The sequence below is a fragment of the Schistocerca serialis genome, chromosome 6, assembly GCF_023864345.2.
Source record: "Schistocerca serialis cubense isolate TAMUIC-IGC-003099 chromosome 6, iqSchSeri2.2, whole genome shotgun sequence".
NCBI lineage: Eukaryota > Metazoa > Arthropoda > Insecta > Orthoptera > Acrididae > Schistocerca > Schistocerca serialis.
Window position 1 is genome coordinate 684,991,147 of NC_064643.1, and position 27,847 is coordinate 685,018,993.

At 45.2% G+C, this 27,847-nt stretch overlaps 1 protein-coding gene and 1 non-coding gene across 3 annotated transcripts in view; one reads left to right on the plus strand and one right to left on the minus strand.

Annotated features, from left to right (window-relative positions):
• The window catches only part of LOC126483609 (CD109 antigen), an 847,818-nt gene that overhangs the window by 138,579 nt on the left and 681,392 nt on the right, over positions 1-27,847 (minus strand). The window lies entirely within an intron of this gene.
• Trnas-cga (transfer RNA serine (anticodon CGA)) lies at positions 6,272-6,346 on the plus strand. The gene has a single exon. It is a non-coding gene; the product is annotated as a tRNA-Ser (tRNA).

Sequence of the window (27,847 nt, forward strand, 5' to 3'; positions counted from 1 at the left end):
GCAGGTTCGAGTCCTCCCTCGGGCGTGTGTGTGTGTGTGTGTGTGTGTGTGTGTGTGTGTGTGTTGTTCTTAGCATAAGTTAGTTTAAGTAGTGTGTAAGTCTAGGGACCGATGACCTCAGCGGTTCGGTCTCTTAGGAATTCAGACACTTTCAGGACACCGAAAGACATTTTGAAGTCGAAGCCCGCTGGGTTCGGCGACGGAAGAAGCCCTCCTGACCGAGGCAGCTACCCTGGCCTTCTGGGTCCGTCTGGGCGACTTCCCGAACCGGCCAGTCGCCACGGACGAGTGGTACAGCCCCGTGACAAGGGAGAGACGCGAGCTGTGCACACACCGCCGAGGAAGATGTAGACGCAGACTAACATCGAGCAACGTGACGCTGAGGGTCTTTTTTAGGGCTGCCGTGGTCTGGTGGCGACATATCATGGCCGTAAGGGGGACCCGTCACAGGATCACACACTGCCGGAAACCACCTGACGCTGTCGAGAAGAAGCGTCCCGGGAGAACGTGCGAGGGGCGGGCGGCGGGCGGCTCTCTGGGTTCCGCAGCTCGGAACACGCACGGCCGCATCCGCTGCTCGGTCGCCGTGTCGTCCTCACGCGCCCACCCAGCAGCTCCGACTTCATTCCTCGGGTGGAGACAGCGTTGCGTGGCATGCATTCGAGGCATTAAGTCGAGCCAGTGTTGGTCGTGCAGCGTTTCCTCAACAGCTACAATGCTCACTGCTGCGGCATTCATTTCCGCCATGTCACCCATCCCTGGGAAATAAGTATCGCATCGAAGGGCGAATAACAACACAAGGAATAACATCATAACCATTTTGTGGTCGCACCTTCATACTTCCGTAGCAATAACTAAAAACTTTTTGACTAGCCCTGGAAGTCGTGCAACCTTTACTTGAAAGTGTCTCCTAAGTTGTGTATCACAGCTAACGGTAGCACGTAGAATGTGAAAGCTAATATAGCCGGGGCAAAAGAAACACCCATCCGGAAAACAAAATTGACGTTAAACAGTGCCGCCTCCTCTGATTACGAATCAGCAACAATTTTTTTTTGGGGGGGGGGGGGTTGTAGGGCGCAAAACAACTAAGGTCATAAGTACGCAGTATAGAACCATAGAATGGTGGGACCGCGAGGGTAAGAAACTGTTGCGAAGTACAATACAGAAAGGAAGAAAAAAACAAATCTAAAACGTCAAGAGTATCTAAAAGACGCCGACAAGACACCCAAGTCACCAGGTAGAAACCAAATCTCTTTTGCCATAATACTGCTTTTTAAAAAAAACTTAAAACGCGAGCCACAGCTAGCACATCATCCGCTAAAATCTCCGGCAAAGCGGGCGGTAGCCCGACCCTGAGACATAAGTGGCTAAAATAGGTGCAGAGAATCAGGAAATGTCGGACCGTTAATGGGTGGCTACAGAAAGGACAGCTGGGTGCAGTGTTGCCACTCAACAAATGGCGGCGACTACAGCGGCAGTGCCCTATTCGCAACAGAGCCAACATTACTTCCTCACGGCGAGACGGCCGGGAGGAAGTCGACCAGGCTGTTGGGAGAGGTTTGACTTCTCTGAGTTTGTTCCCATGAAGGGAGCGCCAATGGTCATGCCAAAGTTACGTGATATGCCAATAGAGAAAATTCTACGGAGTAAGAGGCGGGCCGACCGAGATGGACTGCGACCTTGGCTGCAGCATCAGCAGCGTCATTCCCACGCACCAACATGGCCAGGAACCCACATGAACATCACTTGGGCTCCCCCATCCGGGAACAAATGCAGGCAGTCCTGGGATCTGCCGAACGATGGGGTGAACTGGATCTAGATCATCCAGACTTCGAAGAGCACTGGGAGCAGATCACACAGCGGGTGAGCTGATGTTTCCGGACGTATTGAACAGCAAGATAGAGGGCAAAAAGCTCTGCGGTAAAAATTTTGCACTGGTCGATAAGCCGGTATTGAAACGTATCAGCCTCGATGACAAAAGCACAGCCAACACCGTGGGCGGACTTAGAACCATCAGTGTACAAAAATATGCTTTCGGCAAGTTGTGAGCGAAGTTCGAGAAATTTGCAGCGATAGGTCAGCTCGGGAGTCGAATCCTTCGGGAACGAGCTGCGGTCAAAATGAACACAAACCTGTGCCTGAAGCCAAGGTGGTGAAGGGCTCACCCCCATCCAGAAAGTGGCACCAAGTGTTAACTGCAGCTGCTGAAGCAGGTGACGAAAGCGGACGCCAGGAGGCCGCGCGGCATAAACGTTAAAGGTCTAAATGAAATGACTGCAAGCTTTCGAGATACGGTAATGGAGGAGGACAGAGCAGGAGACAATGAGCAAATGAAACAGTCTCACGCCGTGCAGTCACAATAACGTGACCACGACCTCTGTTCGACGTCAACGCGCAACAACCACCCACAGACGGCATGTGGCAGCACTACTAGCAGTGAGCGGTACATACGACGTGTCGGGGGGACGTGGAAAACTGTGCAGCCACTGATGTAATGCGGAACCGTGGCGATTTATCTGACGTCCAAATAGACACGATCATTGGCTCTCGGGCCAAGGGTGCATTTCCGAAACGGTTAATTTCACTATCCAAAACCGGCGCCGAGGCAACTGCAGTGTACCACGGGCCTCAGATGACAGGGCTAGACGACGACTGCGGACGTGTGTACAGGCGAACAGAGGTGCAACGCTCGAGCAGCTGACCGCCCACATGAGCCAACGACTGTTCGGGAAATGTTGCAGCGCATGGGCCTCCGTAGCAAGCGCCTGGTTCATGCACCCATGCTGACCGCTGTCCACTGGTGACGAATTCGGAAATTTGCACGCGAGTACCGCAAGTGAACGTCCACCGAGTGGCGATGGATGGCCTTTTCGGATGAATCACGTGTCATGTTCCATCGGCCACACGGCCGTTCACGTGTACGGCCCTCCAGCTATCGACGAAGGCTGCAGGCAGGAGGAAGGAGCGTTATGGCCGCAATTAAAATCGCTCAAAAGAGGAAAGGCCGGCTGCTGGGCCTGATGGGATACCAGTTCGATTTTACACAGAGTACGCGAAGGAACGTGCCCCCCTTATTGCAGCGGTGTACCGTAAGTCTGTAGAAGAGCGTAGCGTTCCAAAAGACTGGAAAAGGGCACATGTCATCCCTGTTTTCAAGAAGGGACGTCGAACGGACGTGCAGAACTACAGACTCTAACGTCGATAAGTTGTAGAATTTTGGAACACGTATTATGTTCGAGAATAATGACTTTTCTGGAGACCAGAAATCTACTCTGTAGGAATCAGCATAGGTTTCGAAAAAGACGATCGCGTGAAACTCAGCTCGCGCTATTCGTCCACGAGACTCAGAGGGCCATGGGCACGGGTTCCCAGGTAGATGCCGTGTTTCTTGACTTCCGCAAGGCGTTCGACAAAGTTCCCCACAATCGTTTAATGAACAAAGTAAGAGCATATGGACTATCAGACCAATTGTGTGATTGGATTGAAGAGTTCCTAGATAACAGAACGCAGCATGTCATTCTCAATGGACGCAGCATGTCATTCTCAATGGAGAGAAGTCTTCCGAAGTAAGAGTGATCTCAGGTGCGCCACAGGAGAGTGTCGTAGGACCGTTGCTATCCACAATATATATAAATGACCCGGAAGTTCACTGAGGCTTTTTGCGGATGACACTGTAGTATATCGAGAGGTTCTAACAATGGAAAATTGTACTGAAATGCAGGAGGATCTGCAACGAATTGACGCATGGTGCAGGGAATGGCAATTGAATCTCAATGTAGACAACTGTAATGTGCTGCGAATACATAGAAAGAAAGATCATTTATCATTTAGCTACAAAATAGCAGGTCAGCAACTGGAGACAATTAATTCCATAAATTATCTGGGAGTAGGCATTAGGAGTGATTTAAAATGGAATGACCACATAAAATTAACCGTCGGTAACGCAGATGCCAGACTGATTCATTGGAAGAATCCTAAGGAAATGAAATCCGAAAACAAAGGAATAAGTTACAATACACTTGTTCGCCCACTCTTGAATACTGGTCACCGGTGTGGGATCCGTTACAGGATCATTCAGTAATCGCCAAAGCGTTACGGAGATGATAGATAAACTCCAATGGAAGACTCTGCGACAGAGACGCTTAGCAGCTCGGTACGGGCTTTTGTTGAAGTTTCGAGAACATACCTTCACCGAGGAGTCAAGCAGTATATTGCTCCCTCCTAAGTATATCTCGGGAAGAGACCATGAGGATAAAAATCAGAGAGATTAGGGCCCACACAGAGGCATACCGACAATCCTTCTTTCCACGAACAATACGAGACTGGAATAGAAGGGAGAACCGATAGAGGTACTCAAAAGTACTCTCCGCCAAACACCGTCAGGTGGCTTGCGGAGTATGGATGTAGATGTAGATGGTCTGGAAAATGCTTTCCATGCATTGCCTGGGTGATCTCGTCATTCCGGTTCAAATGGCTCTGAGCACTATGGGTCTTAACATCTGAGGTCATCAGTCCCCTACTTAGAACTACTTAAACCTGACTAACCTAAAGACACACACATGCATGCCCGAGGCAGGATTCGAACCTGCCACCGTAGCAATCGCGCGGGTCCGGACTGAAGCGCCTAGAACCGCTCGGCCACCGCGGCCGGCCGTCATTCTGGAAGCCACAATGGATCAACACAAGTATCCATCTATTCTCGGGGACCACGTCCACCCCTGCACGCAGTTCGTTTCTCCTCAGCAGGATGGCATCTACCAGCAGGTCAATGCAACATGTCACACGCCTCCAAGTGCACGTGCGTGCTTCGGAGAGCACCAGGATGAGTTTGCCGTACTCCCCAGGCAACCGAGTTCCCACGATTTAGACACGCTGGAGAACCTGTGGGACCACCTCAATCGGGCTGTTCGCGCCATGGATCAACAATCGAGAAACATAGCCTCACGGCACTGGAGTCGCCACGGCCCCACATCCTTGTTGGTAATTTCCCAAATCTTACCAACACGCTTCCTGCGCAAAGCGCGTCGCAAATGGTCGTTATTCAGGCTTCTGACAGGTGCTCACATTAATGTCACTGGACCGTGTTGTTTCACACTTTCTCATGTTCTTATTACAAAATTACGAATGACCTGCATAGGACATTGCTATTCTTTTTCTGTAGCCGTTTCTGTGCCTCAACGGTACTTATGTAGGTTATAATGGTGGCAGAGAATATAAGAGTGTATTACCGCAATATGTTTCAGTGACGTATTTCCGGAAGTTTAATACGATAGCTTCGGGTAACACTCCCCACATACAACAGAAATTACGGAATAAGAACTAAACTATAGCTCGCAACGACTGGAACTCAATACGGAAAAAATGACGAATAGCGCTGTGCGGAAATGAGGTTACAACTGCACCATTTTTCCTCTAGTATTTTTGTGAAAATGGCCTCTACACCGCAGCAACATATTTATTACGTCAATTTATACGCTAATTCCAAGTTCGATCACACGAAAGTTTGTGCGTTCGGTACTTCTTGTCTCAATCTCTGTATTTATAGCTGCTTCGAATTTATGTTGCTAGCAGCACTACACAGGCGAGGAGCAAATGCTTGCCCCCTTCTCGCTGCTCCACCTTCCACTAAAAGGGTACCGAGGGAAGGCTATCAGAGAGAGAGAGAGAGAGAGAGAGAGAGAGAGAGAGAGAGAGAGAGAGAGCATGGTATCGTAAAATTGTATAACGCACACCTCTCGTAATGAAAATCGTCTGCTGAAAGACACAATTTCCTTCGGAGTAATTAGGTCAGTCGTCTCGCTCCCAGCGCTACGTAAATTAACGTCGCGGAGGCGCTGCGCGAGAAGAATTTACAGCCGGAGCCAATCTAGGGACAGCAGTCCTCACACCTGCAACTCTCAAACTACCATTAATTTGTTCTTCAATCCGAAGAACTGGCGTTCCTACCCAACGGTGGACCACCATTTCTGGAACGACGTTTTGTATTACGGAAACGCACATAGTTAGGAAATTTTACAGCGCAGTAAGTGTGGCTTTTTGGTCATTCCACGCACTCCTCGCGTTCACTACTTACGATCGTACGAACGCAATGTCGCGTCAAAAACGTCGCTGGACAACCACTCAATTTTCCGAAACTTCCTGGCAGATTAAAACTAAGTGCCAGAACGAGACTCGAACTCGGGACCTTTGCCTTTCGCGGGCAAGTACTCTACCAACTGAGACGAGACGAGGTACTGGCAGAAGTGAAGCTGTGGGGACGGAGCGTGGGTCGTGCTTGGGTAGCTCAGTTGGTAGAGCACTTGCCCGCGAAAGGCAAAGGTCCCGAGTTCGAGTCTCGGCCCGGCACACAGTTTTAATCTGCCAGGAAGTTTCATATCAGCGCACACTATGCACACTGGCACTCAATTTTCCCTTTCTTGAAATTTAGCAAGTGAGCGTGGGTTTTTCTGCTGGCGGTAGCTAGGCACCTGCATGACGCCATACATGTTTCGAATAACAATGTTGTTGTTGTTCTATTTCCTGGCGTTCATCCCGTGCAGGACGGGGGCAATGTTTCAGGATTTGGCAAACTTTATTTACTAGTTAGCTTCGTGGCCGTATAGCCTGACGCCAGAGTTGTCCAAGTAACCTAAGGGAGGTAGAAGTCTTTCGCACCAAATCTGTGTGACTTGTAAACTTTTTTTCTGTGCGTGAATCGCATTTTAAGTGTTTGCGTATCGTACTCTCCGAGACGGGATTTGTGGACCGGTCCAGCATTTGCCTGAACGGGTGGGGGGAAAACCGCCTAAACCCGGCTCGGCTCGGCTCTGCTCTGCTCTCTGTGTGCACGTTGCACTTCTCTGTATTGATAATACTATAGCGAGAAATGAAATGATAATTAAACCAAGACCTTACGCTGCGGACAGGCGTTGATATGCATCAAGGGGGACGGTTGAAAATGTGTGCCCCGACCGGGACCTCCTGCTTACTTGGCAGACGCTATCCATCTGAGCCACCGTAGGCATAGAGGATAGTGCGACTGCAGGGACTTATCCCTTGCTCGCTCCCCGTGAGACCCACATTTCCAACTTCCTGTCCACAAACTACATTCTTAGTGCCCCTGCCCATTACACTCATTACTCGCGGCAGACAATCTTACCGAGTCCCGTAAGAGTTCGGGCAATACGTGTGCATCCGCACAGAAGGAGGTCAATGGCCGGTTAGCCTTAACTATATGAAGACGGTATCTGTTCTTTCGGACATGTCCGAAAGAACACACAACATCTTCATATAGCGAGAAATTCGCGGATGGTTCGATAATGCGGGACACAATTTGTACCAAAACATTTACGCTACAAATGTGTAGTGAATATATAAGACGAACAAAGTTTATTTCTGTTTCACTTATCCGTTAAAGTGAAGGTGAACATTCAAAAATTTGACAAAGAAACTCACTAACAGAAGTACTCCTCAATGAAATTTGCAGTTCATCAATTAGCTGCGCTCACATTTTCATACATCTGTAATTAACAGTATATTACAAGTAACAGTTGAACTGTCTGTCTTTGTCTAGCATTAAGACCTTCCCGGAAATGTTTGGTATGACGAGCCTCCATGTAAATATAATTACTGGCAATATGGTAACATCTTGGTCACATGCAGTGTTTTGAGTAGAAGTAATTGGCTCGTGTGGACGTCCTCTCTGTGGTAGACGAATATGACGTCACACAATGGATGTTTGTGTGTGGAAGAGTGGGTGGGGGTGGGGGTGGGGGGAGGGGGAGAGGGGGATGCGCAAAGCAATGCACATAGCTTTTTTTCCACGAAGGCCACATGTGCTGTATTGCACTTGATTAAATAATAAATTAATTCAGTGTTAGTGACCCTGTATTTGGCCTACACTGTATTTGACTATAGCGAACATCTCAGTTAACAAGTATTTAAAAATAGATTCGTCTTAGTTTTTAAAACTGCGGTAGAATATCGGAATCCTCAGATTAAATTTCACACGAAAGATTCAGTTGCCTTCCTTTTGTGAACTACGCCCTATCAACCGCGCCGTCCGAGCATCCCCAAGGCTTTGGGCACAACTCTAAGTTTCGTCCTCCGTGTGAGCCATATGTCTACGTTCGGATTTGGTCGTCGTCCATTTCTAGACGTGCCTGAAAATTATCCGTCATCTTTGCTCAGGCGAACGTGCCGAAGTTCTAAAACCAAATTCTACGGGAACAGTCAAAGGCGTCGCGAGACGACACGCCGAGAAAACAGGGGCTTTTCTACAGCAGAAAGCGATACCGCGCATGTACACGCAAGAGACGTACGACCAGTGGCCACCCAGCCACGTCTGCAACACAATTATTTTCAATTCTAAGGTTATTTGTACAAACAGCTAGAAGCCTTGGCAATGGGGTCTCCCCTCAGCCCTCTTTTAGGAGAAATCTTCACGGACGATTTCGAAAAACTGTTCACATATAACGAACACTTCTCTGATAACATCAAATATTGGTAAGACGTACTGTGTCAGTGGACTGGTACCAAAAGAGAACTAAATACGTTCCTAGAACATCTAAACCCACAATAGAAAAACACACAGTTCACCATCGAGATGGTGAAAAATCCATTAACTTCTTAGACCTTAACATACATATCACCACGAATACACACAGTTTCAAAAAATGGTTCAAATGGCTCTGAGCACTATGGGACTTAACATCTGAGGTCATCAGTCCCCTAGAACTTAGAACTACTTAAACTAACCTAAGGACATCACACACATCCATGCCCGAGGCAGGATTCGAACCTGCGACCGTAGCGGTCACGCGGTTCCAAACTGAAGCGCTTAGAACCGCACGGCCACACTGGCCGGCACACAGTTTCAAAATTTACAAGAAACCACAACAACGGACACGGTAACACCCTCGCGTTCACAACACCCAATAACACACAAACATCCATACCAGTGTGAAAACACAGTTTTCAAACACAATAAAGGATGGCAGCCAAAAACAGTTGCAGGATAGAATTTTTTTATTAAAATTCTTGACCAAGGTTTCGGTACATATAAATATACCTTCATCAGAAGTAAACTTCTAAAATTACATCATGCACTGGAGAATAATGAAACAATTATGCCAAAACTGTCGCAGTTCATAGGCGAAGTAACATTGTTAAACTGTTCGCTTTGATCCTGTGCCCATTACACATGTTGTACAAATGGAGATGATATTTTAATTACTGACGACGCCTTTTGGCATAATTGTTTCATTATTCTCCAGTGCATGATGTAATTTTAGAAGTTTACTTCTGATGAAGGTATATTTATATGTACCGAAACCTTGGTCAAGAAATTTAATAAAAAAATTCTATCCTGCAACTGTTTTTGGCTGCCATCCTTTATTGTGAAGAATTTTAACAGTTGCTGCTGCAGCCATGTTTAAAATCTTGAGACAGTTTTCAAACATAATAAGACACCATTAATGTACTGCATCCAACAATGGCTATATCGCTCACTTAACTGATAACACTTTACACAAGAAGCAGCGTGCCGTATGTGTATACCCACTCAGCGGCAACAGTCTCAAAACCAACTGGTGTACTACCCGACATTTAGGAAAGCTGTCCGACAAATTAGCCAAAACTCTCGAATCCCGCAATTATAAAACGTCCATTTTATGTAAGAGGCACTATAACTCATATCTTACTCAAGAGCAATTTATTAATTAATAGTGGTGTTTATAAAATTACTTGCAATGACCGCAACAAAATATATACCGATAAAACAGGCTGGGCTACAGCAAGTAGGGTGACGGAACACGAACGCAGCCAGAGATTAAATAGGTAAGACTCTTCTGAAGGAAGGACACACATACCAAACGCACAGAAGTGCTACATATAGCCAACAAAGGAAGAAAAGTAAGCTCCTGAGAAGCACTTGAGGTAAACAAACATTTAGCTCAAAATACCCACCTGGTTCTAAATGATCAATTACGAAAAAGATCCCCACTTCCAAGCTTCACATGATGTAATCAAGTAGCCACATACCGACAGCGTGTCACAATGAATCGTACTGCTACGAGATTTTCATATTCCTTACCCTGATACCTAACGAACTTTAACATTACAACAGTATTACTGTAATACCATGTATTTTAATCATGCACCGTATTTAATACAGTCCACTGCTTAAACTGTAATTTACATTCTAAAACATGTTTGTTGTACAACATAAGTATCTAGTGTTCAATCAGACGGTTGTCAATCAATGTCACTAAACATCTGTCATACTCTACAATTGTGTATTATAATTATTTATTGTGTTTATTTACATAGAGTGTAACTTACAATGTTTGGTGCACAACATTCTGTGCAAGTAGACTATCTTTATTTGAACGTTTACTTTATTTAAGACGCGGTGTTCCTTACGGACGCCAGTCAGTTGTTTTCTGAACATGGTCCAATAGCCGAAAACTAGTCAGAAGTAAACAAAAATCAGTACAACATAAACAGTTAGTTGTTGGTCAACCTTAAGCATAGTATACGCTAATGCAGGACTGCCGCTGAATTAGGTGTTTAACAAGGGGAATCAAAGACGTCGCGTAGGCATTTGAATCAAGAAAGTGAGAGAACTGTCTATTCTGGAATTATGATTGGATTTTCCAGAGTCTTCTTATCAACAATGACGTCCATCGTATTCCCACTTTGCTTCTAGTAGTACTTCGGCGCCGGCCTCGGTGGCCGAGCGGTTCTAGGCGCTTCAGTCCTGAACCGCGCGACTGCTACGGTCGCAGGTTCGAATCCTGCCTCGGGCATGGATGTGTGTGATGTCCTTAGGTTAGTTAGGTTTAAGTAGTTCTAAGTTCTAGGGGACTGATGACCTCAGGTGTTAAGTCCCATAGTGCTCAGAGCCAGGACTTCGGCGCCGAAATAATCTCCTCGTTCGAACAATATGGCCGCCTCCAAATTTTCTATGTGGTCAGACACGTCTTCGTAGCATATCGAGTGCCGGTTCACTATCACTATAAACTCCGTGCTACAACACCGAGCAAGTTATTGGGCATTGTGTAGTCATTTACGTCACACTTGACAAAGAAGCACGGAACAGTTGGAGAGCATCCCACGGAAGCAATCTAACCGTAATGTACTCAGTAACACGACCACCTACAGGGATACTGTCGGCCAATTTTCGGCGCCCACGCTGTGGAGCCAATCTATGTACGCAATTACTGTCCTTCCCGTCTTCTTTTTGCAAATGTATGTAAATTCGCAAATGCGTTATTAAAAATAACTGGCAGCGGCACAGAACGCCCCACAGCCGCGGCAAATGGTGTTCTGCATAAAGCAGGAAGCTCGCCTGTACCCGGAAGGCAGTGGCCGCGGCGACCGACTGCGTTCGACAGTGTAGCTCTTACTTTCGATTTGATGACTCCTGTTCCGATATGCAGGGCGTAATCTTCGTGCTAGACCTGGAATGAGCTTCCGCAGTAAGGCGAGCGTATTATTACCTGGCGCCAATTCCGGAAGCCCCAGAAAAAAAATGACGGGGCCGCGCGTAAAAGAGGTCGCCGGCTGCGTTCAATTAACACGGCGGCCCGCTCGCCCTCTGTGTCTGCGCATTTTCACCGCTCACTGCAAAGCGCACAGCGCAGTTTCCGACAGGAAAAAAAGACTACATTTACGCCGTCACGTATTCGCGGAGCACTGTCCTCACCCACACGCAGCGGCGAGTGCACCACGGCGAACAGACCGCGCTCTAGTGTCCAGGGCACTTTTGCCGCATGCAGCGAGGGTCACGGACAATCCACGGAAGGGATGGCCACTCGCCGCTGATGTAACTTCAAGAATAACCCGGTACCAACGTAACATTGCGAGCACAGTGGACATCTTACACTGCTTTCCCCGGCAAAACCCTCGTGCATGTCTTCTTTCCTCCACATTGGCCGAAAATACGGTGACGTCTGATGTTTAATACTTACGAAACACTTACTTCGGTGTTAGTTTTACATGCTATTGAGTTCGAAATTAATTGGCTTCATCTTCAGGCTCCTCGACAGTTCTCAATATATGCACGAAATTCAGAAATTATATATGTGGTCACTATTCTTTCGGATACGTCCGAAAGAGCAGACAATACATATACAGGGTGTTTCAAAAAGCACTTTACAACTTTAAAAATTCATAACAATTTATTGACATAAGATACAGAGCTGGGTTTAGTGTTATTTTGTAGGGAAACACAAGTTTTTTTTTTACCTTAAACTAAAGATGTTGTATGTGTCTTCCGTTGAATCTCCTGCACACATCCCATCGGAAGTGAATTTCTTCTCAAACTAGCTGTAGCATTGCAGGTGCAATTTGCTCAGTGGCAGCGTAAATTCTTGCTCTAGGTTCAGGTAGAGAAGCCGGCACAGGAAGTATAAACACGATATCCCTGATGAATCCCCATAATTAAAAAAAAAATCGAGTGTTGTCAGGTCTGGGGAACGTGGGAGCCATGCAATTGGCGCATCACGGACAATCTATTGACCTGGAAAGCGGTCACTGAGAAAATCCCGGACGTCAGCCAGGTATTGGGGTGGTGCACCGTCTTGCGTGAAGTAAACATTTCCTTCTTGGTCATCCTCATCGATCTGTGGTATCAAAAATTGTTGTAACATACCCAGGTAACCCATTGATGGTCCTCTCACGGAAAAAAAAATGGGACCGTACACATTGTTCTTGCTCAGTGCACAAGAAACGTTCAGTTTAGGACTATCATGAACATGTTTCAATGTTTGATGTTGATTTTCACTGCCCCAAATCCTACAGTAGTGTGTGTTAACCTTACCACTTAAGTGATAGTCGACTCGTCAGAAAAAGTGATTATGTCCAAGATATGTTCATCCTCATGTAATCGATTTAACATATCCACACAGAAGTTCTTGCGAGCAATTTTATGAGTGTCTTTTATTACTTGTAAGATTGTCAATCTGTACGGTGTCTCAACACACGCCAAACAGTCGTACGTGGGATTTTGCAGTTCTCGAGATGCACGCTGCACGCCAAGTCGATTTCGTAGGGCTGTTGACGAAACGTTGTCTCACTCGCTGAACAACGTCGTCGGAAGTGCTTGGACGACCTGATGACTTCCCACGTCTTACCTAGCACGCTGTTTCTATAAACCATTTATGCCACTCATAAATTGTAGGCCTACTAGGAGGATCTTTAGCGTATTTGGTACGGAAATTAGCTGAACTGCTGTCGCCTTCTTCAAACCAAAACACACAGCTAGCACGCTCGGATCCAGTGAACGCAGCCATCTTTAACGCAACTGCCGCTCCTTATGGTGTGATTCGCAGCAAAATGCGCGAGACAAAACTTGATGCATTTGCCCACAAATTGAGACTACGGTCACCTCTGTGGGTACTATGAATTAATTTATATGAATTTTAAAAGTTGTAAAGTCCTTTTTCAAACACCCTGTATAATTAAGGCGGGGCTGGCCAACGATCCTTTCAGTGCAGGTGGACACCACGCTCGAACTCTCACGGTAACCAGAGAAATGCCGCGAGTAATGCGGACAATGGGAAAGAGGTACTGCACCAGTGGTGGGTGGATAAGCTGAGAATTTGGGTCTGGCGGAAGGCGTGCAAGGGTGGTCCGTGCGGCTGCGGTGGCCGCTCTGCCCAGAGCGTGTATTGGTCTGCGCATCAGCCTGGTGAACAAGGAGACCAGGGTTCCAAGCCCAGATTGGCAAAAATTTTCCACTGTCCCCACTGATATAAATCAGTGCCCACTGGCAGCTAAATGTAATTAATTCCGTTACATATTGACTTCAGAAAGTAAGTTACATGTGTTGGTCAGCGTCAAGACCACTGCGCGAAAAGGGTGGCGCGTTGTCACGAGAGAGTACAGAAATGTCCCTGGGTTTGCAGCAGACGCAGTTGTGCCGTGATACGGATGACAGGTGCGTCACAGTGTGGAAGCGAAACGGCGCTGGAGCTGGGAACGTACTTCAGAACTGATGAACGTGGGGCAGTACGACTGTTGTGGGCGAAACGTCCAAACTGCACACAGAGATTCGCCGCAAAACTCTGGCGATGCACGGACAAAATGCGATGTCGTGTGCAGCTATTGAGTAACGGCGTCAACTATCTGACAGAGCCCCCACAGACGTCAATAATGTTGATCGGAAGGAAGGAAGGTCTCGTAACAAGCAATTTCCAGTCTTTCGGCGAGCTGAAAGAACACCTGAGGCGAGAGAGATTTTCCGATTATGAGAACGATCACACTGAGGTTCTCTAATGACGCTCTGACCGACGGGCGGATCTCTATCGTCGAGGAACATATCAATTGGTAGAATGTTCCGCCCGTCGTTTACGGAAACCTGGTGGCCGTGTCGAGAAATACGACACTACAGTGCCTGTGTTATTCAGAATTAAGAGGACCACATCCTGCCTATCTAACCCATGTTAACTTAGGCAAGTATTTCACCCATTTCTGAAATAATAATTTGATGCAGGACCTTAATATTTTTACTGTATGTTACATGATGCTAATATTCAACTGTACTAAACTCCACTTTATCCATTTTATAATTTTTAAGAAACACTTCTAAATTTATTAACAAAGAATACTAAGTTTTTTCTACAGCAAATATTTTTTGTGAACTTTCTAATGGGGAATATTAATGAATGTAGTACCAGAGGTGGCTTTTTATGTTATGCAGAATCTCTGAAAATTTCATTCATTTATCTGCGATAGTTTCTAATATAATGGGGCATATGTACGGAAAATTTTAGTTTGCGGGAAATTGACTTTAAAGAAAAAACTTTTGAAATGTGTTACTTACAGTTAATTAAAACTGTCCGCCCCCGGTAGCTGAGTGGTCAGCGCGACAGAATGTCAATCCTAAGGGCCCGGGTTCGATTCCCGGCTGGGTCGGAGATTTTCTCCGCTCAGGGACTGGGTGTTGTGTTGTCCTAATTGTCATCATTTCATCCCCATCGACGCGCAAGTGGGGTCAAATCGAAAGACTTGCACCCGGCGAACGGTCTACCCGACGGGAGGCCCTAGTCACACAACATTGTTATTAGTTAATTAAAACTGTCCTGCTGCATATAACTGCCACTCTTTGGCCTCTGGCAGGTCTTCCAGCTTCTTTTTCACCTTCCTGGATATTTGTCTTGCTTTGTTGGCCGTATTAGATGCAGACCTGTCTGCATCGGCTATCGTCATTTTATCGCAGTTTTGCAGCCCAGTGATCATATTTTCACCAGGATTAATTCCCAGCTTTTTCAGTACCCAACACTTTACAATATTACCACAATTGGATGTAATGACAGCATCATGAACTCCTAGTTTCATTTTATGTGTGCCTAAAAAAAAAAACAGTTTTGGGAATGCAGTTCCAAATTATGCTGTTGAAGCATTTATTTGGGTTCTGTGTCTGCCCATGCAGACATTTCCTTAAAAGGTCAGGATGAGCCAAGTCTCTGAAAATGTTGTATTTGCACCACGAATTTTCTCCTGGTGGACACAATCCATGACATGGATTACCACCAGCTGAGGACTTATGGAAGAATATGGCCCAAACATGTCTCTTCATTGTCTCCAGATTTTCTTTATTTCTCCAAATTGCCTGCTCATAGTATATTGCCTGCTCATAGCATACCTGCAAGTTTTCTATAACAACTACTCGCAATCACACTTGAACAAAACTAACCGTATGTTTGAAAGTGTGTTGTTTACAAACAGCAGAAACAAAAGAATACCGACCGTAGCATTCCAAGGATAGCCAACACGCTCGGGAGTAAAAAAAATCCCTAACGTACAATTTAGTGGATATAAAGATCTAAAATATATGCAGAAAAGTGGGTGTGGCACATAAACACACGTGGTAGGAAAACGCTCTTTAAATGCTCGAAAAAATTTTTTTCAGCAAAATCCTTTTCAGAGTACTTAAATAAAACCTTAATCTATCGAAATATGAAGAAAATCGAAAATTGATTTTTTTTTCGTCCTGAACCAGGGTGTGGTCCCCTTAAGGCGTCCGAAAAGCAGGCACTGAGGCGACTACAGCCGTTACCAAATACAAGAAACCTATTCGCAGTTGCAAATATGGACAACCGTCAGCTGTATAACGGGATGACGGCAATGAAACATTCTCCCGGACCGGGACTCGAACCCGGATTTCCCGCTTATCGCAAGCGGTCGCCTCACAATTAGGCTATCCGAGCACAATTCTGGGGCAGGCCTAAACTTCGATGTGGTGTCAACCATTTCATTCAATACATGTCATGTATTTCGTACAGGCTGCCATCGCTACAGTGCCTGTTTCTTCATGTATGTATGTATGCATGCACGAATGAACGTTGCATTGTACTTTGGAACAACACCGAGCAAGGGGTCTTTCAATTAGAATTGCATAACCTATATGGGAATATACAAAATGGCTGTGCGAGTACAAGTTGTAGACAGGTGGTTGACGACATACACAACTCTGCGTTTGGCCGTGAGTCGTGCTGGCGTAGCCAAATGGTGAGGCGACCGCCCGCGACAAGCGGGAAATCCGGGTTAGAGTCGCGGTCCGGGAGAAAGCTTCATTGTAGTTATTCCGTTATACAGCTGACGGTTGTCCACATTCACAACTGTGAATACATTTAACGTTTGTTGAAAAATAGTGTGACGTATGAAGCTGCGCATCATGCTGCCTATTGCGCACAGTTTGAATCGTAACACGACGTCCTGTGGCTGCACGAAAAGCATTATTCAACATGTGGCACTGAAGACAGTGTCCCTCCGAACCGTGGCACTGAAGACAGTGTCCCTCCGAACCATGATCCGTAGGTAACGGTCATCCACTGCAGAAGTAGCCCTTGGGCAGCCTGAGCAAGGCATGTCGTCGACAGTTCCTATTTCTCTATATCTGCTCCATGTTTGAACAATATCGATTTGGTTCACTCCGAGACTCCTGGACACTTCCCTTGTTGAGAGCCCTTCCTGGCACGAAGTAACAATGCGGACGCGATCGAACCGCGATTTTGACTGTCTAGGCATGGTTGAACTTAAGACAACACGAGACGTGGTACCTCCTTCCTGGCGGAATGACTGGAACTGATCGGCTGTCGGATCCCCTCCGTCTAACAGGCGCTGCTCATGCATGGTTGTTTACATCTTTGGGCGGGTTTATGGACACCTCAGAACAGTCAAAGGGACTGTGTCTGTGATACAATATCCACAATCAACGTCTATCTTCACGAGTTCTGGGAACTGGGGTGATGCAAAACTTCTTTTGATGTGTGTATATTTTCCACTGGTGTTAGAAAGTGAGATCCTATGGTTACAAGGCGACGACCTCCAGACGTACGTACCTCCTGTTTGTTTTAAAGAATGCTACATGACATGACTCTTACGTTCCTTTTTGGAACTTTTGACTATTGAGTTCCTTTGTTGTAACATGGCTCACATCCGTTCATTTTTTATTTTCACTTCTGTGAAAGATCAAGCGGCACCTCCGCTGCTCTCACTATCCGTCACACACCATGACCACATAACCAGGACGCCGTGGCACTGCCAGTTCGCTCGATGTTGCACATCTTGAGCTAGAACCGTTCACTATTTCTATTTTGCTTCAGTTCTGCAGAGTTTCTTTCTGTTCTCATGCCTGATCTGTGTTGAGTGTTTGACGGACTATCCACCGTGTCAATAAATACGAGAGGTGTGGGGGGGGGGGGGGGGGGGTGCGATGGGGAGTTTTCCTTGTTAGTACGATTCTTGGACAAAGTGACAAGAAGAGAAGAGGAGGCTAGACAGTACGTCACGCTCAGACGACCCTTTCCGTTTCGGCGAGAGACAGACCACCCGACGTCGTTTTGCTCGGCTCCGATGCATCTCTCAATTACTGTGTTTCCGAAGCCGCGGGAGTGACAGCTCACATAAGAGGCGGCGCGCGAGATCAAAGCGGGCCACGGGGTATCGCGCCCGCCTCCTCACAGAAGAACGCCAGCCGAGCGGGCGGCGCACGTGCAGGGCGGCCAAAGGGCCAGAAAAAGGGCAAGCTGCCGCAGGTAGGTACATAGGTACATCAAGCGCGGGCCGCGAGCACCAAGCTCCGCGCGGACCAGCCAATCAGTCTCTGGCAAAGCGAGTCTGCAAACGCCCAGGCACACCAGCCCTCCACACGAGTAACGTCAAATTACCATCAATCGAGTGAGAGTTTTGTTGCACAAAAAATTCAGAGGTCGTAACTTTGATCTACAAAAGATGACTGAAGCCAACAGTTACCAAGATGGAGAGAAAAGTTCCGTTGACGAGTATCTGTTAGCGGTATTAACTACAGTGTATAAACCACACTGGTGGCCATTCAGCCGTGGTAAAAATTGCTGTTTTGAAAAGCGCGCCGCAGCGCGTTGTGTGAAGCAGTCGCCCTCCGTTTCTGGCGGTGGCGCCGCTGTAGCAATCGCAGCTTTGGTGTCTCCCTCTGGTGGGAAAGGGGAAATGTTGCCTGTTCACGTGCATTTAAGGGGCGCTATGAGCTCGCCACTTGGTCACTCTGGGTGAGTCTGGGGTCAGTCTCTCGTCCGCTGTAGCAATCGCAGCTTTGGTGTCTCCCTCTGGTGGGAAAGGGGAAATGTTGCCTGTTCACGTGCATTTAAGGGGCGCTATGAGCTCGCCACTTGGTCACTCTGGGTGAGTCTGGGGTCAGTCTCTCGTCCGGATTTGCGGGGCAGTTAGTGTCTGTCTGTCTGTCTGTCTGTCTGTCGTCCGGAGTGTTAGGATGTCTTTCGTTCGGATCAATCTTTAAAGCCGGATAAACGAATCCACTCCGCCCGTAAGAGAACTCAACGAGTGGTCGCCCGGTCGCGGCTTAGTTCCTGCATCTGAGTCTGCGCGTTAGGCCGCAACTCTGCTCAACTTGCTCAGGCAATGGCCATTGGCAGTTGGATCGATCGGTTGGTCGGTCGCGCACTGAGACACAAGATGACTTGTCCGCCTTGAGCGTCGGCGCATGTGAGGTCGCCACGTGAGTTTAGTGGGCCGCGCCGTATTGCGAGGGTTAGTGGCTTCGCGGCCGACACGAGAGAAACAAGAGTCGACCCACGACATCAGTCTGGCCGGTGCGAGCTGCGACGCCGTGAGACGGGAGATCGGCGCGCCTTCCTGCGTCCGTTGAAGGGGGCTGGCAGCGGACGGTTCGAGAGAGCGATTTGGGGGTGCTGCGCCAGGTCTTATCCAGAAATCGCAGTTTATTAGTAGTTAAGCGATTAGTGATATGTTGTTTCATTTACTTGTTAAATTCAACTGGTTTTCTTGGTGAGGTCACCAGCCGCTTTGTTTTGGGGTCGTCCCACCACTCTTCTGTTTGCACACCCGTGGGAAGGTGGTTATTTATGAACTGGGTGGTCCATTTTTCCCTTGTGGAGAAGGGGCGGGTTAGAGCAATCTTCGGTTTGGGTTGTTCGGTAATCTCCCTATCCATCCTGCCGTACGTTAGCAGCTGCCTCTGTCATGTTCGTCGGATTCGGTGTGTTGACGAATTCATTGCTTGGAGTGTAACTGCCTAATACCTGAAATATGTTTTTATCTTGCCTATCATCTTGAGAGGCGGTATGTGTACTGTAGAGCATGTTAACTCGTTTGGCGAACCTTGTATAATTTTATATAAGATTGCATTTCATGGGCTTTTATTTAAATGGTCATTTTAGTATATTAAGTTGTCACTCTTTCACCGTAAGACTTTACTTGGAAGTTAAGATCAAGTTGCATCTTCGGTGGCAAGTTAATCTTTTAATTTTAGTGCTTTGTACCATTTCCATCACTCCTATGGGGGTGCATAGTTTGTGTGCTTGTGTGAATTATTAAAACTTTTAGTTTAAAGTAATCTGGTGTGTTGCAGATTTGCACCTGTGTAGTCTTTCAGAGGCTGTTGTGAGCGGTCGTGACTACGGCCGTGTCAAAAGGGAGCGGCAAGGTTCTCAGCCCGAAAGCTCATACACTCAAAAATTTGTTTCTTTCTGCCTCTGAATAAATTGTAACTTGATATTTAGAGGGTGCTTTCTGCTTATAATTTTCAATCTGTTTCTTAAAAAAAAAAACAAAAAAAAAGCTTTTAGGAATAAAATTTCCATTTGTTAAAGGCAATTTGATTATGATTTCATCAGTTACTCCCTGGCAACTATTTCCACGCTCACATAGTATGATTAAATGTGTTAATGTTCTTGATGAATCGTTAGTGAATAAAATAAAATTTTAAGAATATTCTTTGAAGGTAAATCACGGTTCAGCCATCAGAATTCAAACACTATGAAGTAGGTACGCAACAAGTGTCAGATAGGAAAGGTTGCCCATATGCGGAGGCAGGTGTGTGTGTGTGTGTGTGTGTGTGTGTGTGTGTGAGAACTGAACCCCCCTCCCCCCCAATCCACCCTTGCTCTCAGGGAAAGGAAAAAATATACTGTCTTTCAAGAAAATGGGATAAAGGTCGGTATTATTTCGCTTGTTTATAACAGGATCGGCATTGGAGCTTTTTTATGGCTGTCTTTGGTGTGACGTCATAAGCGAGTGACTGCGTGTGAGATCGCTCTCTAAGTTTTTATATATTTTTAGGTTTCAGATACATATTTTAACGGTTTTTGTGATAATATTTACTATATAAGTGACGTATTAGTGGTTTCTTCATTCACCTCTACAATTCTTGTGTTGTGACCTGATACGTGTGAGTGTTTCGTATCGAGCAACTTAACCTCTTGCCTGTGTTTACATTCCGCGCTGACCAGTTGCAGCTGCAGCGGCGCATTGAAAGCTAAGTACTAATTAATTGTTTGTGTGTATAGTGGTTTATTTAGGAACTTTAGTAGTCTTCAACCGGTGTTCTTGGTGTTTTCTGGTGAAATAATTTCAGAAGAACCTTTTGGGAACTGTTTTCAGCTTCGTTACTGTGTCATTAGACGTTTGATTCTCTTTCTGTATTAGTCTTTTGTTATATTCACATTTGTTGCTTATTAATACTGTTAATAATAATAGTTACTTCCTTTGTGGAGTAAGTTTGTGATGATTGTAGTCAGGTTTTTAACATCTTATTGTAGTAGCGGAACTTAGAAAAAGTAAAATTTTACCATGAGTGAGAAGTGTGGGCTTTGCCGTAGGTTCGTGAGTAGCGGATTGCGGCGTGAGACTTGTTCGAAGTATTTTCACTGGGCGGAATGCAGTGGGTAAGCCAGTGGGCATTTTGGTGAGATCTTCTCCTGGAACTCCAGGTTATGTGGCAAGAGTAAGTTGATAGAGGACCAGGAGCGTAAGATCTGTGCCCTTCAGGTGCAGTTGAAAAACGAACAGGAGGAGCTAGATAGGATGAGGAGAGAGAAGGGGGTTGGGGAATGGGAGCTGGCTGTTGGCAAGAGATTTGCCAGGAGAAGTTTTACTATTGGTGTTTACAATAGATATGACCAACTGTCAGTCTAGTGGAGAGGAATCTCTAGTAGCTGTAGATGTAGGAAGTATGCAGCAGACCTCAGTAGTTACTGTGCCTAGAACAGTTGAAAAGTCGAAGAGGAAGAAGGTTCTGCTGTTAGGTAGTTCTCATGGCAGAGGTGTAGGCCAGCAGTTGCAAGAAGTGTTGGGGAGTGAGTACCAGGTCACCAGCATTGTGAAGCCTAATGCAGGGCTCAGGTGACTGTTAACATAGGGGGGTTATGTAGGGATTGTACTAAAGAGGATCAGGTAGTGATTGTTGGTGGGGCTGGTAATAGTATTGATAGGGATGGGGAGTACGAGGTGCGGCTAGAAAAAAACCGGACTGATGCTGGAAAAAACATTTATTTACAATTTCATGTTATCTCCTTCAATGTACTCTCCTCCTCGGTCTCTACACCGCTCCATACGAATTTTCCACTGTTCATAGCAATGCTGCAGATCATTTTCGGTAAGTCCATACATTACTTCCGTCGCTTTTTCTTTTACTGCTTCAACAGTCTCAAATCTAGTTCCTTTCAAAGCTGACTTGACTTGCCAAAAACGTCTTCACTGACAACACACTGTGAGCTGGGGCATTGTCTTGGTGAAGGATCCATGACTTTTTTCTCCACAAATCGTTCCGTTTTCTCCGTACTCGCTCACGTAGGGTAGCCAGGACGCTAATGTAGTAATGCTGATTCACTGTTTGTCCCTCTGGTACCCAATCAATGTGCACAATCCCTTTGGTGTCAAAAAAAAACAATCATCATTGCCTTGAATTTCGATTGTGACATTCGTGCTTTTTTTTTTTGTCGTGGAGAACCAGGAGTTTTCCAATGCATCGATTTTGTAAGAAGGTGGGATCACTTTATATGTTTTCCAGGATGTCAGAACAAATCATTCTTCGGCGTTCCTTCTGTTCAATTGTGACACACTTTGGAACCATTTTTGAACACACTTTGTTCATGTTGAAACTTTCCTTGTCAACTCCTGTTAACTCAGACACTGCTCTGATTGTTAAACGGCGATCTTGTCGAACAAGTTTACCGATTTTCTTTAATGTTTGCATCAGTTTTTGCTGACAATGGTCTGCCAGTGCGAGTGTCATCACTGGTGTCTTCGCGGCCATCTTTAAATCGTTTAAACCACTCAAACACTTGTGTTCGCGATAAACAATCATCGCCGTACACTTGTTGTAACATTACAAACGTTTCACTTGCAGATTTTCCTAGTTTGAAACAAAATTTGATGTTAACACGCTGTTCTTTCTGTACACTCAACATTTTCCGACGCACAGACAAAACGTCAACTACTTAAAACAGACGCCACGGGCAGACTGAGTGCAGGAGGCAGATGAAACTCGAGCAGTAGGCGGAGCGAGAGTCACGTGACAGGCCACGCGACTTTTAAGCCTTATTGCATTCGTTTTATTGTTTCACCAGTACTAGTCCGGTTTTTTTCTAGCCACACCTCGTATAACATAGATGGTGACCTGGAAAAGATAGCCACTCAGACTGGCAACACGAATGTGCATTTCGTGGAACTGTTTCAGCGTCACGATCGGCCTCATCTAATACAGCCGTCAGGCGTAATAACATGAGACTTGGGGGTGCGCTGATGACAGAAAGCATGGGTCATATTTCAGTGGTGTCGGTGGAGTCTATCAGCAGGACGGGTTTCACTAGACATGGCCTGCACCTCAACAGGTATGGGAAGGGGAGGTTGGCAAAGCTTATAGGTGACAGCATAGGTGGGGTTGGTGGGATTACTCATGGGAAAATTACTGCAGTAGTGGATGTTAGAGCTGCACCTTTTTTAGATTGAAGTCAGCTGATAGGTATTCCTGCTTAAGCTTTTGACAAAGCTTAGGTATCCCAGTAATGAGGGAATTATATTTCATCAAAATATACAAGGTATTAGAGATAAAGTTAGTGAACTGCTTATAGATGTTGACTCTGAAATTATTGGTATATCTGAACACTTCTTAAATAAGGAGATAATTCAGAGGCTTCCTTTACCAGGATACAGGTTGGCTGGCAGCTTTTCGAGGAGCTCTTTGCGGTGTGGGGGAATAGCCATGTATGTGAAAAACGGCATCCCATTTGAGTCAATTGATGTTTCAAAGTACTGCACTGAAAAGGTGTTTGAAAGTTGTGCAGGTGTGGTTAAATTTAATGGAGCTAAACTTCGAACTGTTGTTATTTATAGATCCCCAGAGTCAGATTTCACAACATTTTTGATAAAGATAGAGAAGGTTCTTGGTTCACTTTATAGGAAATACAAAAAGTTAATTATATGTGGTGACTTCAATATTAATTGTATAAGTGATTGTGCAAGGAAGAGGATGCTGGTAGACCTCTTTCATTCATATAATCTTATGCAAACCGTATTCTTTCCAACGAGAGTGCAAGGGAACAGTAGAACAACCATAATCAACATTTTTGTTCATTCCTCATTACTAGAAGTGCATTCTGTTACCAAAAAGGTGAATGGCCTTTCAGATCATGATGCACAAATTTTAACTCTAAAAGATTTTTGTGGTGCAACACGTGGTAAATATAGTCATCAGCTGTTTAGGAAAGCTGATCCAGTTGCTGTAGAGACCTTTGTAAACCTTATCAAGTAACAAGAGCGGCAAGATGTTTATAGCGCTGATACAGTAGACGATAAATATAATGCTTTTCTCAAGACTTTTCTCATGCTCTTTGAAAGTTGCTTTCCGTTAGAACGTTCAAAACAGGGTACTAGCACAAACAGGCAGCCTGGGTGGCTGACTAGAGGGATAAGAATATCTTGTAGAACAAAGTGGCAATTATATCAAAGCGTTAGAAACAGTCAAAATCTAAATGCAGCAGTCCATTACAAACAGTATTGTAAGGTTCTTAAAACTGTTATTAGGAAGGCAAAAAGTATGTGGTATGCAGATAGAATAGCTAAGTCTCAGGATAAAATTAAAACCATATGGTCAGTCGTAAAGGAAGTGGCTGGTCTGCAGAGACAGGTCGAGGATATAGAATCAGTGCGTAGTGGGAATGTCCGTGTTACTGATAAGTCGCATATATGTACAGTATTTAATAATCACTTTCTGAATATCGCAGGTGAACTAAATAGAAACCTAGTCTCAACAGGGAATCATATAGCGCTCTTAGAAAAAAGTGTTCCGAGACTGTTACCTGAAATGCTCCTCCATGATACTGACAAGAGGGAGATTGAGTTAATAATTAAATCACTAAAGACCAAGAACTCTCATGGATATGACGGGGTATCTAGCAGAATACTGAAGCATTGTTCTATGTATGTTAGCCCAGTACTCAGCCGTATCTGTAACTTTTCCTTTAGGAGTGGTAGGTTCCCTGACCGATTAAAGTACTCGGTAGTGAAGCCACTTTATAAAAAGGGAGACACTGATAATGTTGACAACTTTAGACCTATTTATATGCCATCGGTGTTTGCTAAAGTTGTCGAGAAGGTTGTATATACAAGGTTACTGGAGCATTTAAATTCACATAATTTGCTGTCAAATGTTCAGTTTGGTTTTAGAAATGGTTTAACAACTGAAAATGCTATGTTTTCTTTTCTCTGTGAGGTTTGGACGGATTAAATAAAAGGTTGCGAACGCTAGGTGTTTTCTTTGATTGAACGAAGGCTTTTGACTGTGTTGACCACAAAATATTACTGCAGAAGTTGGACCATTATGGAGTAAGGGGAGTAGCTTACAATTGGTTCGCCTCTTACTTTAAGAACAGAAAGCAGAAGGTAATTCTCCGCAATATTAAGAGTGGTAGTGATGCTCAGTCCCAATGGGGCACTGTTAAGTGGGGCGTTCCCCAAGGGTCGGTGCTGGGGCCACTGCTGTTTCTTATTTATGTAAATGATATGCCTTCTAGTATTACAGGTGATTCAAAAATATTTCTGTTTGCTGATGACACCAGCTTGATAGTGAAGGATCTTGCGTGTAATATTGAAACAGTAACAAATAATGTAGTTCATGAAATAAGTTCGTGGCTTGTGGAAAATAATTTGATGCTAAATCACAGTAAGACTCAGTTTTTACAGTTTCTAACTCACAACTCAACAAGAACCGATATTTTGATCAGACAGAATGGGCATATTATAAGCGAGGCGGAACAGTTCAAGTTCCTAGGCGTTCGGATAGATAGTAAGCTGTTGTGGAAAGCTGATGTCCAGAATCTTGTTCAGAAACTAAATGCTGCTTTATTTACCATTAGAACAGTATCTGAAATAAGTGACACTTCAACACGAAAAGTAGTCTACTCCGTATATTTTCATACGCTTATGTCGTATGGTATAATTTTTTGGGGTAATTCTTCTGATTCAAAAAGGGTATTTGTGGCTCGAAAACGGGCTGTTCGAGCTATATGTGGTGTAAGTTCGAGAACGTCTTGTCGACCCCTATTCCATTGCCCTCACAGTATATATTTTCTTTAATGTCGTTTGTTGTTAGCAATATTAGCCTATTCCCAAGAGTTAGCAGCTTTCACTCAGTTAATGCTAGGCAGAAATCCAATCTGCATGTGGAATGCACTTCCTTGACTCTTGTGCAGAAAGGAGTGCAGTATTCTGCTGCATCCATTTTCAATAAGCTACCACAAGAACTCAAAAATCTTAGCAGTAGCCCAAGCTCTTTTAAGTCTAAACTGAAGAGTTTCCTCATGGCTCACTCCTATTCTGTCGAGGAGCTCCTGGAAGAGCTAAAAAATTAAGCAAATTCCAGTGTTACATTGTTGATTTTCTTCATATAAACTTACGACTTGTCACCTGAATATGTTTTTTTTTATATTTCATTTTATCTGTTTCTAATATCGTGTTATAATTTCATGTATTGACTCGTTCCATGACCATGGAGACTTCTCCTTAATTTGGTCCCACGGAACAATAAATAAAAAAATAAACTTACCCACTTGCCTTCCAAAATATTACAAATACTCCATGCCCCTAGGTATCGCCCGTTCCCGCCTGCTATCTATAGTATGGGCGCCCGTGTACTCCCGTTAACATTACTCTGTGACTGACGTTTCAGCGAGTCGAGTAGTAGTGGTCAGCCATAACGCAGCGGTGCGCTCGCTCGCTCGCTCGCTCTCTCTCTCTCTCTCTCTCTCTCTCTCTCTCTCTCTCTCTCTCTCTCTCACCGTGTTGCCAGCTCGCAGATACGTACGTGCACGACGCCTCGAGAAACGTGGTTGACTGCACGCCGAAAACACTGTCCTCCCCACCCCACCTCACCTCCGGCCCAACACTGCAGTCCCGTCAATAGTTAAGTAATTGTAATCTGAGTGAGTGTTCGTGCTGGGGACGCAAATGACTAGCTTTGCAGCGCAATCGCACGAAGCAGGCGAAGAAACGCCGTCTACATTGTGTATAAAAGGAAATATTACGCAGCGGGTTTTTATTTAGAAATCGCATTTGAACGTTGGTTGTTTGACAGACGATCCGAGTTGTACCAGCACAGATTCCACCGGTGCTGTCTGTGCTGTTTCCCTATAAGAGCAGTGGCCGCTACGGCAGACGGCGCTCTGGAATGCGCGCTACCTTCACTGTGAGCTTCCCCCCACTTGGTTCACAACAACAAAGCTCTTTTACTAACTTATTTTTCTTTTTTTTTTTCATTGTTTCTGACTGACGCAGTATAGGAGTGCAAGTACACTACCAATATAGAGTGACTCGGACATTACAACTGTGTACGTCAGTTATCTCGCTAATGCTCTTTATTTCCTCTTCACACAAGCCGTATTTCCATTAATGTAGAACGTTGTGCTGGTTTTTCTTACATCCGCGGCTCTTAAACGTTTGTGATAAGGTTGAAACCACAGTGTCCAGAAGTAGCTCTTTCTGAAACGAAAAAGTTAAAAGCCTGCCGAGGAGATGAAGTTGAAAAACCAATGATGACCGATGCAATCTTACAGCGATCTGCTACACGCCCACAACGGAGATATATATACTGAAATTAGCAACGAAAGTGAAATTGTAGAAGAGCCTGACGATTTGAAAGCTGAAACTGGAAATCAGTACAGCTGCAAAAGCGAAACGATGTAAGTTTCTAACAGTTTGAAAGTTCAGTTAGATCACTATAGCAGCTGCGAAAAGGAATCTGGTGTAAATTGTACAGTTTGAAAAAACACACCACCAACAGATTGCTGTTCGCAGCTTCAAGACAGTCAGCAAAATGCACATTTTGTCACTGGCAGGATTATTACACGGTAAACGGAGTGAAGAGACTAAACTAAAAATTGTAACTAGCAATTCACGCAAACCTCAGGGACCTTTCCCCAGAGACACTGAGACCAAAACATTACTTCGCTGCGATTATAATTATGTTAAAACGAAGTCAGAATATTGAACGATTTTGGCAGTGATATTCCCCTCCTTTAAACGCTGCGTGTTGAGTAGCGTGGTGATTACTCAGACACAGAAAATGAAT